A 15,213-nucleotide genomic window follows, 5' to 3' on the forward strand; every position below is an offset into this window, starting at 1 on the left:
GGTAGGAGTGGGCGAGGGATAATTTTCTTTCTTTTTTTTTTTCTTTTCTTTTCCTTTCTTTGCTTTTCTCATATTCTCTTTTCTTCCTTCTTTTTCCCTTTTCTTCTCTTCTCTTTTCTCCTCTTTTCTGTTCCTGTCCTGATCTTTCTCTCCTTTTTTAAAGCAAGGATAGCTTGGTCAGACTGTGCAGAGCTGTGGCTTCCCCTCCTGTGGATGCCTTCTGAACAGCAGATCTAACTTCCTCCTCAAACCAAGGCATCCTGAAAACATCCAAGCAGAGGAAGCATTTTTTCACCATGACATGGGAAAGGGCCACAGAGATCCAAATGGAAACGGACATTTCATGTGAGTGACTATTTCTACCCAAGCTTGGCTTCTTGCCTAATTCAACAGACACTTAGGTGGCTGAAGAGGGAAATTTTTGTTAAAGTGAATCCAGCTCTGAGTTGGACACGGAGCCTTTTGACTGGTGGCCGAGTTCCTTATGCTAGCTGGCAAAATTCACAAATTTTTCTTTTGGTTGTTGTTGCTGGTTCTGAAAATACTTCATTTCCTGGCAAGTTTTCTTTCTTTAGTAGATAAAGGGAAAGATCTTTTCCATCTACGCCATGTAACACTCCTATCATCTCAGAAAGTGTTTTCTCAACCAGGCAGGATCCCCTAAAGACTCACTCTCGCTCTCTGTGGCCTCTTGACAGCTGGCTTATAACCAAGTGGTCTCAGAAAAGTCCTCCCTTTCCCTGATTGTGTATGTCAGCAGGAGTCTGTTTGCTGTCATCAGAAGGTTCATCTTACATGTATGACCACGGGAGCTGTGTGTGTGTGTGTGTTTGTGTAAGGGGTGGGCACAGAGCCCAGTTTTAAGCTTTCAGGAATACTCAAAAACTATGATTGAGAAAATTAGAGATTAAGATGGTACTCCTTTCCCTGTTGCTCCCTAGGAAGCAGTGTAACATCTCTTGTTATGGGCCACCTATAAAAACACCGCCATGTTTATCAAAGATAGACAATCTTCTACACTTGTGGCAGAGTGAATGGACACAATCTTTCTGGGTACCATGATGGCATTACATGTCAAAGCTTTAAAAATCGTGTATCTGTACTTAGAAATTGATCTTAAGGAAGTATTCATGAGTGTACAATAACTGATATTAACAAGGATTTTCATTGCAAAGCAAAAAGTGAAAACAATCATCCAACATTGGGGAAATGGTGATGTGTCCATCTAACGGAAGAGTTTATAGTTGCGTTTTTAAAAGATACACAAAGGTATGAAGTAAGGTCTTTGACACGATGTAGAGTGGAGGAAAAAGAAGAGTAAGAAACTGACACAGTTTAATGACATCTTTGTATAAATATGTATGCACAACTGCATAAGTAAATGACTAATAGGAAATACACCAAAGTTGTAGCCGTGATTTTCCCTGTAGCATGCCATTCCATCTAGGATGGGTGGATGGATGGATGGATGATTATGTAGATACACAGAAAACTATTTTTGTAAGAAGGAAAATGAGCTTTGTTAGATACAAAAAAGGAAAATGTTTGTCTAATCTGTAAATAAGTTATGAAAAAATCCATATCAAAATAAAAAGAAGTATTTCATAAGCATAACCATCACAGAAATAGAAATAGCATAAAACAAATGAGAAATTCTAGATAGAGCAGAGGGCTAAGAGAACACCTAGTTCCTTTTTCTGTTTTCCCAGGGGAGAAACAAGAAGCAGAGAGGTGGTATCTCTTTTCTCAAGGTCTGATAGTAACTTTGTGATTAAGGTAGAACTAGTCTTAGCCCTTAGATGATTCGAGTATGCAAGAGATGGCATTTTATTGTCAATGTTGTTCTTTGTTTACATGTAGGTCATTGATTTTAATTAAGTTTGGATTATTTGGTTGGCATATTAACCTCCCAAAGGTCACCTGTTTCTTGATATTGTGGTTGGTTTGATGTTCTAGACTGGAGAAAGTTGTTACAATATTAATAATAGCCCTACATGTTGTATAGACTGTATTTGATAAGTGTTGGTGTGCAGCAAGAGCTTCTGTCTTTGAATCTGTTGCTATTTATGCATGTGACTTTTAATGTGGATGACTTTGAATTTGAGATTAACCTAAAATGCAAGGGAAGTAAACTAAAAGAAATGATTTTCAATCCAGTTACACAAAGTTCCTTCAGTAAGGTATTTTTTTCTGCACCAAGTACAGAAACTTGTAAGAATTCAGTAAATAGTTGTTGACCAAATTAATAAACACACAATGCTTTCAGAAACATTTTCCCAATGGCATGGAATTATATGTAGTTAGAATTGGCAGTATTGTTTAAATAATTCATATAGGTCTGTCCTTAAATAGTATGAAAAAATAAGACTTCTCGAAGTACAAGTGTGGCATCAGTTTGGTTTAAAAGCTTCCTTTTCTCAATGTGTAGATTGTATGTTGCAAATATTAACTGTGAAAACATCAGGTAATACCTACCTGGTATTATAACTTTCTTCTAATTCAGTCAGTGAGTATATATAATTTCTAAGTAGGGGTATTTAAGTTAATTAGTTCTGAATACTGTTTATTAACTATATTTTAATGACCCATTCTTTTTATCAAAAGCATTAAAACCTTTTAGAAATCACTTTATAATTGCGATTTTAATTCTTTGACCATATTCTTAGACCACTGCTTTCTCAGAAGAGATTAAATGATTCAAGTTTAAAGAAACAAATTACTGTGCTAATCTTCAGGTATTTCTCTTCCTGATAGGACTGCTCAGGTCTAATTGTGGCAACACAGGCCCATCACAATGCTGGTTTCTTTGGTGCTTCTTGGAGGTATTTGTCAGAGACTTGAGATTTGGTGTAAGGAAGACTAGCCTTCAGCAGTTTCCGAAACAGACTGGCTCCTCTAAAATAATTCATATAGTTGGCCTCATGAAAACATGCCTGAGTCCACCAGGTAGAAGGACTTCAAATGGAATACAGGAACTTTTAGTAGCATTTGGGCTGGTGTTCGGGATTCTTAGAATTACTCATTCACACGTCTCTGAATGTCGTGGACATTCTGAAAAGCCCAGAGCAGGATTGCTGGAACTGTCCCACAGTGGAAAGGGGTTTAGTTTGACCATGGAAGTTTTGAATAAATTGGGAAGTATTACTTAAAAGCCAGGCGTCCAGCTTCCTTTGATAAATTGCAGGTCTGGTAACTCTGGGTTCTCTTCCTCTCGTGGCACTGACTGGTATGTCGTGTGGGTAGAGGCACCTGCCTGTTGAGATGGGGCAGGGAACCTTCACCAGCCATGCGTCGACTCTGACCTAACCTGTTTTACTCAGACATTAATGCATTTCCAGCCTCATCAGTATGGACATTTGATTTTTTTGACCACCGTCAAAGGACTAAAGCATTGTTGGTGCTGCCTACTGCCCCAGGTGTATTTTGTAATTTGACTCAACATTTAATCCCATCCTGCATTGGAAGGTGTGCTAAAATGTCAGCAGGTAATTCCCTTTTATATCCTTTTATGTGTAAATTGTAGGCTCTCTTTATTCATTTATGTCTTCCTTCTATTTTTAAGGCAATAATACAAGGCTTCCTAACCAGCTTTTCTGGGCTATTGCAGACTTTGCTTTTCTCCCCCTTTTCTGAAGTCTTATGGCATGTTTTATCTCTAAGACTTTAGTTCTTAAGATTGGCACTGTAATATCACTTTGGAATTCAATCCCTTTCAAAGTCAGACATTTTTCTCCACAAAGGGCAAGGATAATGCCTTTTGCCAATATTACATATAATTCCAATATTTTTACTAATATTACTACTAATGAACTGGTGTTAATTTAGTAAAAGTCCCAATATTACCAAACCTAGGAGAGTGCTGGGCACACAGCAGATCTGTAAGTACACTCGTTGACTCAATCAGTATTTCCACTTCTTTACTATTTAACCTAAAACATTAATTTCCTTCAGTATGAAAATTACTTATTGTACTGTAGCACATCACCCATAATACCTAGCAACTCAAATAATATAAACTCCTCCTTTAGATGTTTAGGAAGAAATAGTTCTAACAAAAGCAGAGCACAAAAATGTAAGTGCCTGCCCTGAATTTCTATTGCCTTATACATTTCTTCTTACCACTGCTGAGCCAATGTTTTCCTCTTTTAATTTCTCTATTAACTTTAATTAGGCTCATGAGTTTGCTGGCCAGGTGGGTTTTCCCTAAATACTCACAACTCCATTTTCCAGGCTAACAGTAGAATTAAGTTAAGCTGCAGATTTGTGGCAGAATCTAACATTATAAGCTATGGAAGGTTCCAATGCCACCACAGCTCATTGTATCCACTGAGGATTTCAGCAGGCAGCACTTTTAATAAGCCAGGCTCGACATTTTTCAGGGAATACTTTGGGATCCATTTTTGAAAGCAATATTGGTTATGATTCCACAGCTGGAAGATTTCCGAGGAAATAATGTTTTGTCCTCTTGAAAACATACTTGGTCCATACGGCATACAGAACACAATAACTCCAAGCAACTGGTTCTCAATTTTACTAACACATATCTCAAACATGTAATTTTCCAATGGCCTTGTAGTAGGCAGATGATAGAAGACGAGTAGGATTAGTTCCAATTTACTCTCTTATTTCATTTCATTTTATTTTGTCTTTTAGGGAACATAAATTGCCTACATTATTTATGTATCTTGGTGCATTAACATAGGTAATTTGTAATTTTCATTTGTAATTTTCTTACTAAAAATCTTGAAAAAAGGAACAGAACAGAGCTGAAAATCTTCCTGCGATGATACAGAGCATTAGATCGTCTCAGGTACTGGCTGCTGGCTTAATAAAAGGATAGGATTTCCATTTACTCCAGGCAGGCTTAATGTATTGTTCTCGGAGTGAGACAGTCAGAATGAGTCAGGAGCCAAAGAATACACTTTATAGACACAAATAATCGTAAATTCAGAATGTCACCTTTAGGCAGAGGCATTTTTATTATTGTTAGTGGAGCTGCTGAGTAGGTTTGATGTTTTATTCTCTTGAGGACTCAATGTTCCCGAGTCCTGGAGCCCTGTCTTTATCAGGCTCGCAAGGAGGGAGCCCAGCCAAACTTGCTTCCTATACTTCTCTATGATTGATAGCAGATGGCATGCTTTAAAATAAACCTATCCATTAGCAGTCCTCAGTGTTTTTACTCAAGGCATTTACAACTGTCTCAAGCAGAAAACACATTCACTCCATGAGCTAGTTTCAGTCCACAACAGCTGTACAGGTGCAAATCTCTCATTAACTCTTAAATAGTAGTGAGATAAACAATGGCATTTTCTCTTACTCTATTTAAGGGAGTATACTTCAAAGCTGCTGTAGAATTACTCTCCTCTACAACAGAGCTTCAAAGGAAGGAGTGTTATTAGAACTGAGTAATGTTATGCAATGATACACTAGCCCAAAGAATGTATAGATCATGTGGTGGATGTTATAGTTTTAAAATTTGTTTCTAGGCACACAGATTTAGTGGAAAATCACAGTCTCATAAGAGTGTTTGTGTTGAGGTAGAAAGAAAAAACAATACTCAGTAAAAGTCCTTGGTGGCACTGAGGCCTCTGATTCCCGCGCACTTCTACCAGAATCCTGTTGTCTCCTTTCCCCATCCCCTGTCTCTCCGTGTTTGCAAAGGGAATGTTCACCTGAGCTTTTACCCAACGATGGATCAGTTAATCGTGTCTGTTTAGACAGCCAATCGAATTTCCTTGCATACTAGTAGTTAGAGAAAAGCAGTCATTTTACTTATTTATTTATTTATTTATTTATTTATTTTTTTTTTCTTATTTATTTATTTTTAAGATTTATTTATTTGAGTGGCGGGGAGGGACAGAGGGAGAGAGAATCCTGAAGCAGAATCCCCACTGACCGCAGAGCCCAACCTGGGCTTGAACCCAGGACTGTATAAGATCATGCCCTGAGCCGAAATCAAGAGTTGGATGCTTCACCTACTGAGTCACCCAGGTGCCCCAAGCAAAGTCATTTTGAAAGTTTATTTGTTAACCATACTGAACACAGATAAGAATGTTGATTTGTGCTCAAGGGAAGAAAAAGTGCTATGTAGTATAAAAGAGTATTATTATTAAGATTGGCAAGCACCTAACAGAATTTATCTTATGCCAAGTAATGCTCTATAATCTTACAAAAAAATAGCTTACTATATCTTATCAACAACTCTGGAGAAGACTAATATCAATATCCCTAATTTTATAGGTAAGGAAGCCACTAGGCTATGTTATATTTATTGTAATTAATGATAAGATCCCAGAGTACTTCTGGAAAGGAGCAACTCAGAGCATGGATTCCATGGCCTCACTGGTTTAAATGTGTTTTTTTTTTGTTTTTGTTTGTTTGTTTGTTTGTTTTATTTTTTATTTTTTTTAAAGATTTTATTTATTTATTTGACAGAGAGAAATCACAAGTAGATGGAGAGGCAGGCAGAGAGAGAGAAGCAGGCTCCCTGCTGAGCAGAGAGCCCGATGTGGGCCTCGATCCCAGGACCCTGAGATCATGACCTGAGCCGAAGGCAGCGGCTTAACCCACTGAGCCACCCAGGCGCCCTGTTTGTTTTAAATGTTTGTTTCAGTACTTACTGTCTGTATGATTGTAAGCATGTCCTTTGATGGTCTCTCTCTGTTTGTTCACTTCTTATTTTATAGGCCTACTATGGGCTAATAACTGTTCCTTCCTGATATGGCTATTGTGATGATTGAATGAATTAGTGTATGTATAATGCTTAGAAGAGTGAGACGTAGTAAATGCTATAAAAGTTTTATAAAAGTTTTATAAAAGTTTTAGCTATTGCATTGCAATCATCGTCTTTATGAAGCATATTATACTGATCTTAAGCCCTTAATGTAGTTTTCTCTTATTATCTTCTTTGTCTAAGACTCTGTGTTTTGAAATATTTTAATGTTCAAGCGAACAATTTATTTGTTTTTGTATTATATTTTACTAATCAAACACATACAGTTACCAATCAGAGACTGATAAGCACGAGGTAGTAAGAGTTTTCATATGAAATTGATAAGATGTTAACTGAAAGCAATTTGACACTCTAGCTCTAGCACCCTTATTATTGCTGAGTGTGTTATTCCCATGGGCCTTCTGAAATAATGAAACTGGTTGACAGAGCCCCTCATTACAACCTTCCATGGGTCCCAATTGGCCCATGCTGCCATGATAGGCAAACCTAAACCAAAATGTCTCTTCAGTGAGCAGCTGGAGAGGCAAAGTAGTAACAGTCATAAAATATGCTCTATGCCTATCCTATCCCCTGCTGTAGTTTTTAAAGGTTAGCCTGGGTGACAGGATTTTTCAGAAGAAGGCCCATATGCCATTAACTTCCCAATGACCACCTAATATAGATAGTTTGAAAAAATGTTGAAAAAATCCCAGTGGGCATGAGGCACTTCGTTACAAGCCATCTTCATAGAATCTGTGTGTTTTCTCACAAGGAGCCTTTTGTAGAGATGTTTGCTTTCTTGTCTTTGCAAGTTGCACTCAAGTAAGTTTTAGAATAAATATACCTATACACAAGGTGAATAAAATCCTAAAATAATGCAGGGAAGTTTAAGTGATGAACAACACCTAATAGTGCCGGGTTATTTTATGTTGGTATGGACATTAGATATCCAATTATTGCCATTGTAATAACGATTTGGTTATTCATAACATTTCATTTGGATTTCTGAAATGTAATTCTATATCGGGTGTGGTTATAGAAGGTAAATGTTGGGCCAATGGATATTCCATACTTCTTGCTGTAAGCTTCCAGGGAATATGGCTTGTAATTTGATATTTCTCAAGAGTATCTTGGTGTGCATTTTAGAGGAAGTTGGTATATTAATAGTTCCTCTACACTTCATTACTAGTTTTAGTATCACACTGAATGAGATTAAGTCGGTTAGATTTATACTCTCTACACAGAAAGAAAGAAAGGAAAAAAAGAAAAAGAAACAAGGAATGGGGTCTAGGAAAATCAGTACACTTATTGGATTAAATGTCCTAGAAAGAGAAATTATGTTTTAGTAAGAAGTTATTTTTTTTCAGAAAGATATATATATTAGGAGTTCGAAAAAAAAATTAATACTATATTTAAATATTAAGATTTTTAGGGTAAAATGAACTAAGACTATATTATTACAGAAGTATAACTAAGTGTGGGTTATATCTCCTGTAGAATTCCAAATAATCAGCATTTGTAATGCAATAGTAGAAAGGAATGTAGGGAACTCGACATCAGTGTACCTGCATTCAATAAAAAATAACAACCTAATATCTGTCTACCCTTAGGCCAATTACTTCAGCTCTTTGTTCCTAAATGTAAGTTCCCTATGTCTCAGATTTCTCACCTGTAAGTTAGGAGGGTTGGACTAGATCAGAAAATCAAACAAATGGCAGGTGGATTTGGATTCCCCCCTCCCATAGCCATGACAGGCAGCAATAATTGATTGCAGACTATTCCTGCTGAGCCTATATGAGGCCTTTGAATTTTCAGTGCAGTGACCTGAGCAGCCTTTCTGTGATCCTCCTTGTCCAAAGCGAACTTGAAATGAGACTTGTTGGGTATTTCTGTTAGCCCTTAGATGGTCCCTAAAATGGATTAATGGTTTCCCACCTTGAGGCATTGTCTAGGATTAATAGGTAGATGTGTTAAATGGAGAAATGGATAACATAATTCGTATTTTGGTGAGTATGGTATAAATGCTGGTGTTTTAATATTATGTTCTATTACTCTATTCCTGTGAGGAATGCTTCCTTTTAAGGAAATCTTTTTTTTTTTTTTAATTTTAAAACATTTTTAGGATTTTGTTTGTTTATTCGTCAGAGAAAGAGAGAGGGAGAGAGCAAAAGCTGGGGGAGAGGCAGGCAGAGAGAGAGAAACAGGCTCCCCTCTGAGCAAGGAACCCAACTGGGGCTTGATCCCAGAACCCTGGGATCATAACCAGAGCTGAAGGCAGTTGCTTAGCAGAATGAGCCACACAGGTGCTCCTAGGGAAATCTTGATATTCTTTCACACTGGCTCATTTATTTATTGTTAATGGTTTTAAAACTCCTGAACCTATTGTTTTCATTGCTCACTTGGCCCCTTATTCAGTATAACTTTAAAGTATTTTCTCTAATTTATACCAGTCTCTGTGATTCTAAACTGATCCAAGAATTGTGTTCTCAGTGTTCTCTTTGATAGCTTTTTATTCCTTGAGTCCCCCATTTTCTGTTTATTCTTTTGAAGACTTGTTCCACTTCATTCAATTTGAAATTTCCAAGTAGTGCATATCTGTCTATATCTCCCTCTGAATTCTGTTCAGTTGGAATGTTTTGGAAGTTGAGGTCCATTCCCAATGATGGGTCATGATTGGATTTCTCTGCGTTAGTTGTGTGTCAGACACAACTAATAGCAATTATCCAGAGCTTTCCAATGTGAATAACAGCTCTTGTAAGATCAGGAAATTATCTTTAGTTTACAAAACTTCCTTGATAAATATGTAACTTATTGCAGCATCTAAAAGAATAGCAATTTCTTCAGAATATATTGAGCTCATCCTCATTACTTACAATAGTTCTTCTTTTTCACATACTTTCAGATGGAGGAAATAAACTATCCCATTTCAGAACTTTATTACTATTATACATTTTAGTAGCACTTTACATTTTGTAGAGTGCTTTGTAGTTTCTATTTCTGTAGGTTTTAAGAAAATAAGGTGTTTTGGGTATAATTATGGGCTAGGACTTAGGAGACAGATTTTAGTTTTGTCTCTGTCATTGTGATTTAAGTTGCAATCAATGACCAGTGACCCTATTTCTCCACAATCAAGTTCTCTTCTCTATGAAATGGGTGCAGTATTGCTAATTTTGCTTGTGTGTGTGCTAAAAAGAAACATCTTCCTGGACTATTTTCTTCAAGCTCTTCAAGAGAAGAAATCCATAAGTAGTATGCAAAGTACCACTTACTGTGTCATCTCAGACTCTGTTTCCTACCGTCATGTTCCCCTCCTAACAAAGAAATAATGGAATTGTCCCTGAGACAGAAGAGTGGCTGGATGGTAGCCAAGGATTTGGGTTGCATTCCCAGTAGTGTTTGACATTTGCGTTCATCAGTTGACTTTCTTGTCACCTGGAGTAATGTTAAGTTGAATTTGTATGTTCAGTGCAATAAAACAAGCAAACAGATTTTTAAAATGTTGAATGTTCAGCAAATTAACAATTATAAGCTTTCATATCCAAAGGCAATGAAGTATTGTTATACAATTAAAATTAAACGGAATTTACATTGACAATAAATAAATATATACTTTAAGTTGAGGAAAATGTGAGCAAATATATTAGCAATAATTAACATGTACTACTTTAAGTCATATTTTAATTGTTTACAAAACTAATTTTTCTATTATACATTCACAGCAAGGCAATAGGGGCATTAATCAACTAGGTCTGAATGGCTGACTATCAGAAGTTTGGCAGAAATCAAGTCGAAGTCTTCTTGGTACAATTTCTTCTGTGAAAAATCTTGTGACTATTCCCAGGAAGAGAAGCCAAACACTCACACACACATACACACACAAACACACACACACACAACTTTATAACAAACAAAATAGCAGTATCACTTTATATGGAACCTTTATTTTCAAAAGATCCCAGAATGCTTATAAACTGTTATTCAAACCATATACAGGAACCACTGAAGCACGGCTTTATTTTGAAGCCAGAAGAGGAGCTGAAATGTCAGTTGAAGAGGATGTTCTTGTTCTGGAAGGGGTGTGGCTTATGTGACCTAATAGGAGTTTTCTGGCTCTAATTTCTGCAGTGCCGTGTGGGTGGAATTCCTCTGCTTTGGAGCTGCTTGTATAAGACAAGACTGTATTACTTTGGAAGGTGGGAAGTGAAGGAGAAGCCAGTAGTGGAAAGAGGAGGCATGGGGAATGGACTGTTTATGTTTCTGTTACCAAGTGGCAGTGACTACAGCCTGTCACAAGTTGCTAGGCTCCCTGCCCCTTGGGTAGAAAAACTCTGTCCCAGGTACTAATTGAACCAGGTTATTTGAGTTGCCAAATGAAAAACTCATCTCCTATTTTTGAAGAAAAAATATAATAACAGGTTCAGTTGGCTCACGTATAGTATAGGATCATAGAATGTTGGAATAGGATGGATACCAGAGGTTATCTAGTTAAAAAGCTTTATTTTCTCTTTGAGAAAACTAGGACCCGAGCAGGGGAAGAGATAAGAACACTATCTTAGATCATATCAGAATCTTCCGTTTGGAAGACGCCTTACTGATTAACTAATTTAATCTCCCACACATTATAGAATGACATCTAAACCCTTTCTGAGAGGTATTTCAGCAATTCTGTTGACTGATAGGGACTAGGATGTCAGAGAGCAATGGATTCCATTGTTGGTCTTCTCTTAGGAATATTCTTCAGAATATTCATTCTTTCATTTCTTTAATGCACATTTATTAAGTGCCAGTTATGTGCCAGGAATTAAGCTAGGCTTTGGAACACAAAGGAAGGTAATACAAAACAACAACACCTAATATTTATTGGGATCGCCCTGCAGGTTGGTTACCATGTGTTTTATGCATATTACCTCATTTATTCCTTCTAACAAACCTGTGAAGAAGCTTTTATTTTCCCCATTTACAGGTAAGGAAGAGGGTGTAACTTGCCAAAAAGAAACAGCTAGTAAGTGGCAGAGCAGGGATTTAAGGCAGGTGTGATGGTATTAGAGGTCATGCTCTTTACCCTAACACAATTCCACTCTTTAAGTCACCAGCTAAACAAATAAATGAACAACACAGTAACTGATTCTTAGTAGAGCTATGAAGCAAAGGAGCAGAGTTCTACAAAAGGCTTAATGAGCTCCACTAGCCACATTGGTTGGGAAGACTTTGAAGGAAAACCAGCCATCAGAATAGCTTTGTCCAGAGAAGAGCAAACTTTCTTCTTCTAAAGTTCTCCCATTTAAATCTATTCTTGAAATTATAAAAAGAAGATTGAATCCCTCTGTCATATACATTTGTTTGGAGTAAGTGAGGCTCTTTTTCTTGAGGAGTACTATATAAATCATCAATCACTGATTTTATAAACAGACCTCTACATTTTAATAAAGGCCTTTGTAGAAACTATTACTTTTATCCTTAATCTCTGGTCCTTTTATTTTATTGTATCTATCACCTCACTCCCTTCTCCCACCTTTATGATAATCATGTTTGCTAAAAAATGATCTCCATTGATCCTTGGCACTTTAATGGGAAAGCAACTAAAATATATTTAGTGTTTACTATGTATCAAGTTTCAGGGGAAGACTCTTATATACGTTATCTCATTTAGATCTCAAACTTTAATAAGTTGTATTACAAAATAGTCTAACACATTAAGGTTGGGGAGATTAAATTTGCCTAAAACCACTCTACTGGTTAGTAGCAAGCCCCAAGTTTAAAAAAAAAAAAAAAAGTTTGCATGATTCCAAAAAGTGCTCTTTTCTTCCCATAACTCCCCTTGGTAATTTGATAAATATTCTAATTTTTAAAAAATTTGTTTGCTTGTTTTGTTATGCTGACTACAAATCCAACTTAAGGTTACTCCAGGTGATAAGAAAGTCAACTGATTAATGTCGAACACTGCTGGAGATGCAACCCAAATCTGTGGCTACCATCCAGACACTCCTCTGTCTCAGGGACAATCTCATTATTTCTTTGTTAAGAAAGTGACCTGAAAAAAAAAAAAAAAAAAAAAAAAAAAGAAGGTGACCTGAGGGTGGAAACACAATAGTTTCCTATGATAGCATGGGAAATATCAATAGGGTTAGGGCCGCTTTTTGTTGTTGTTCTCTGATCTCAGGATGGGTCTTATAATGGATAGCATTTTATAAGCCAATCATGGCATAGTTTTCATTGTTTGTTTATGAATGTGCTTGGTCATAGATAATTATATTGTTGTTTCAGTTATATGTGGATTGTTGCAACTACATATATTTGTTTCCTATTTTATTTTTTTATCAAAGTATAATTGACATGTGATAGCCTATTATTTTCAGGTGTATATCATACTGATTTGATATTTTTATACATTACAAAATGATCACCACAATAAGTTTAATTATCATCTGTCACCATACAAAGTTATTGCAATTGTGTTGATTCTTTTCCCTATGCCATACGTTATATCCCCATGACTTATTTTGTAACTTGAAGTTTGTACCTCTTAATCTATTTCACCTATTTCACTCTCCCCCCCCATAATTGCTTTTTAAAATGTTTTTCTGATTATTGTCTCAAAACTTGCTCTTGACTCCTCATGATCAGATAAAAAAAATAAAATCAAGACTTGCAGAATAATTTAAAGTGATGTGGAAGAAAAATTAGAGACAATGGTATAGCACTCTTATGGAACTGAAATAGCATTGGTATTTTGCTGGCATATATCATGGTACTATGTCAAAAAATTCCATGTATCATGTCATCTTTTAATTAGCATTGCTTTTTTTTCTTAATCACACGCAAAATAATCCTCAGCGTTACTATCCATGATGTCTTAGAACCAATAAAATATGATGAATAACTTGACCAAATTCACATAGAGAGTAACTGGTAGAGTCCACAATCACAAAACTTGTAAAGGGTCCATACTCCAGACTCTTATTTGCTAAACTATCCCCCCTTTTGGCAGAATGGTGAGAAATTATTTTTTCTCACCCTGCATATCAAAGATGGGCAACTTATTATATGCATTAAAAATTAAAATGCATCCTGCATTATGCCTAGAAAATACTATATAACAGACTGACATAATAAAAATACGTATTCTATCAGTGTCGATTATAATTTTCGCATAAGATGGTATACTTTCAAATAGTAACATTGAATTGATCTCTTATAATTAGCCTTCAAGGACAGTGGATTGAGATGGTAGCCATTCAAGAACACACACTGGGTTCATTCTTCATTTGAGGTTTCTCTCACATTGTATCTCTTTTCCTGAGGTATGGAACTGGTACTTTAACATGTACAAAGAAACTGAAACACTACATTATTTTAGGAAAGAATGAAGATAAAAAAAAAAAACAAAGCTACTTAGGGAAGAGTTAAAGCAATGGTGGAGTATCCTTGAAATTAAATATTTCTCTATACCAGTTGACATTTAAAATGTGTGACTTAAGAGATATAAGAAGAAAATTGTGAGAAACATAACCTTAAATATTTTGGATCACATTTTCGTGAATTATGCAGCATTTGGCACAAACTTTAGGAAACAGAAACACTCTAGGGTAATGATGAGTATGTCTATGTGCTCCGTGTGAACATATAGGCACTGACACAGTGTATTTGGGGTATAATGTACTAGACACATAGACTATGTCTATGGCCAAATTGCTTTTCCTGTCACTGTTCCATCCCTGGGACTAAATGTTGGCTCTTTAAAATTTGCCTTTATGGATGCTTCCATGCTGAACTTATGGAACGTAGTTGTTGCATAGCACAGATGTTGTTTTAATTCTTCACGGGCAGTCGGATGTCCTCTGAGAAGTCACCCCGCAGCCATCCTTAGAGATGGCATGTTGTAGACGGGACAGAACAAAGCGGTAAAAGAAATAAAATGAAGCTATGTTATCATTGGCTACCCTTTAAACATATTAAAAACTCTCAGAAGAGATAATCTACAGTGGGGAATAGTGCTGTGTTGGCACAGGGTGCGCAGGATGACCTAATGGGTCTTTTCAGTCTCTAATTCCTGTGATATTGCAGATCTAAGAGATGGAGCCAGTCATTGTTTACAACATAACAGATTTCTGTCTCCCCCCACCCCCCATCTCTTTCACCCTCCCCCCGCCCCGGTCCCTGGAGTTCAACAGAGAATCTCTTAAAATAAACAAAAACTGTGAGAAACTAAGAAAAGTCAGGGACTGGCCCACTTTTTTTGGTGGCAGAGTATGGAAAGTATGAAGCGCTGATGTGACTGCACGGGCTGGAAAGCACAGGGGTCTGAGCCATTTACACTACAGGCAGTAGTTTAAAAAGGAAAACACACACACACACACAAACCAACTTGAAAAAATGGGTGTAACCCTGGGCTTTGATACAGCTGGCCTTTCAGCCCCCACTTGAGATTTGAACATCCCCAAGGGAAGCTGTGGTTTGGAATAAGATCGTGCATTTAATTTCACTCAGAGAACTTATTGGAC

General features: G+C 36.7%; 1 long non-coding RNA gene across 1 annotated transcript in view; it reads left to right on the forward strand.

The window, feature by feature from the left end:
- The first annotated feature begins 243 nt into the window (after positions 1–243).
- LOC309844563 overlaps positions 244–15,213 on the forward strand; it is a 40,637-nt gene continuing 25,667 nt past the window's right edge. The window contains exon 1 of the long non-coding RNA XR_014300761.1: positions 244–345. This is a non-coding gene — a long non-coding RNA (uncharacterized lncRNA). The remainder of the gene's footprint in view (positions 346–15,213) is intronic.

Source organism: Mustela nivalis (assembly GCF_964662115.1).
Source record: "Mustela nivalis genome assembly, chromosome: 11".
Taxonomy (NCBI): domain Eukaryota; kingdom Metazoa; phylum Chordata; class Mammalia; order Carnivora; family Mustelidae; genus Mustela; species Mustela nivalis.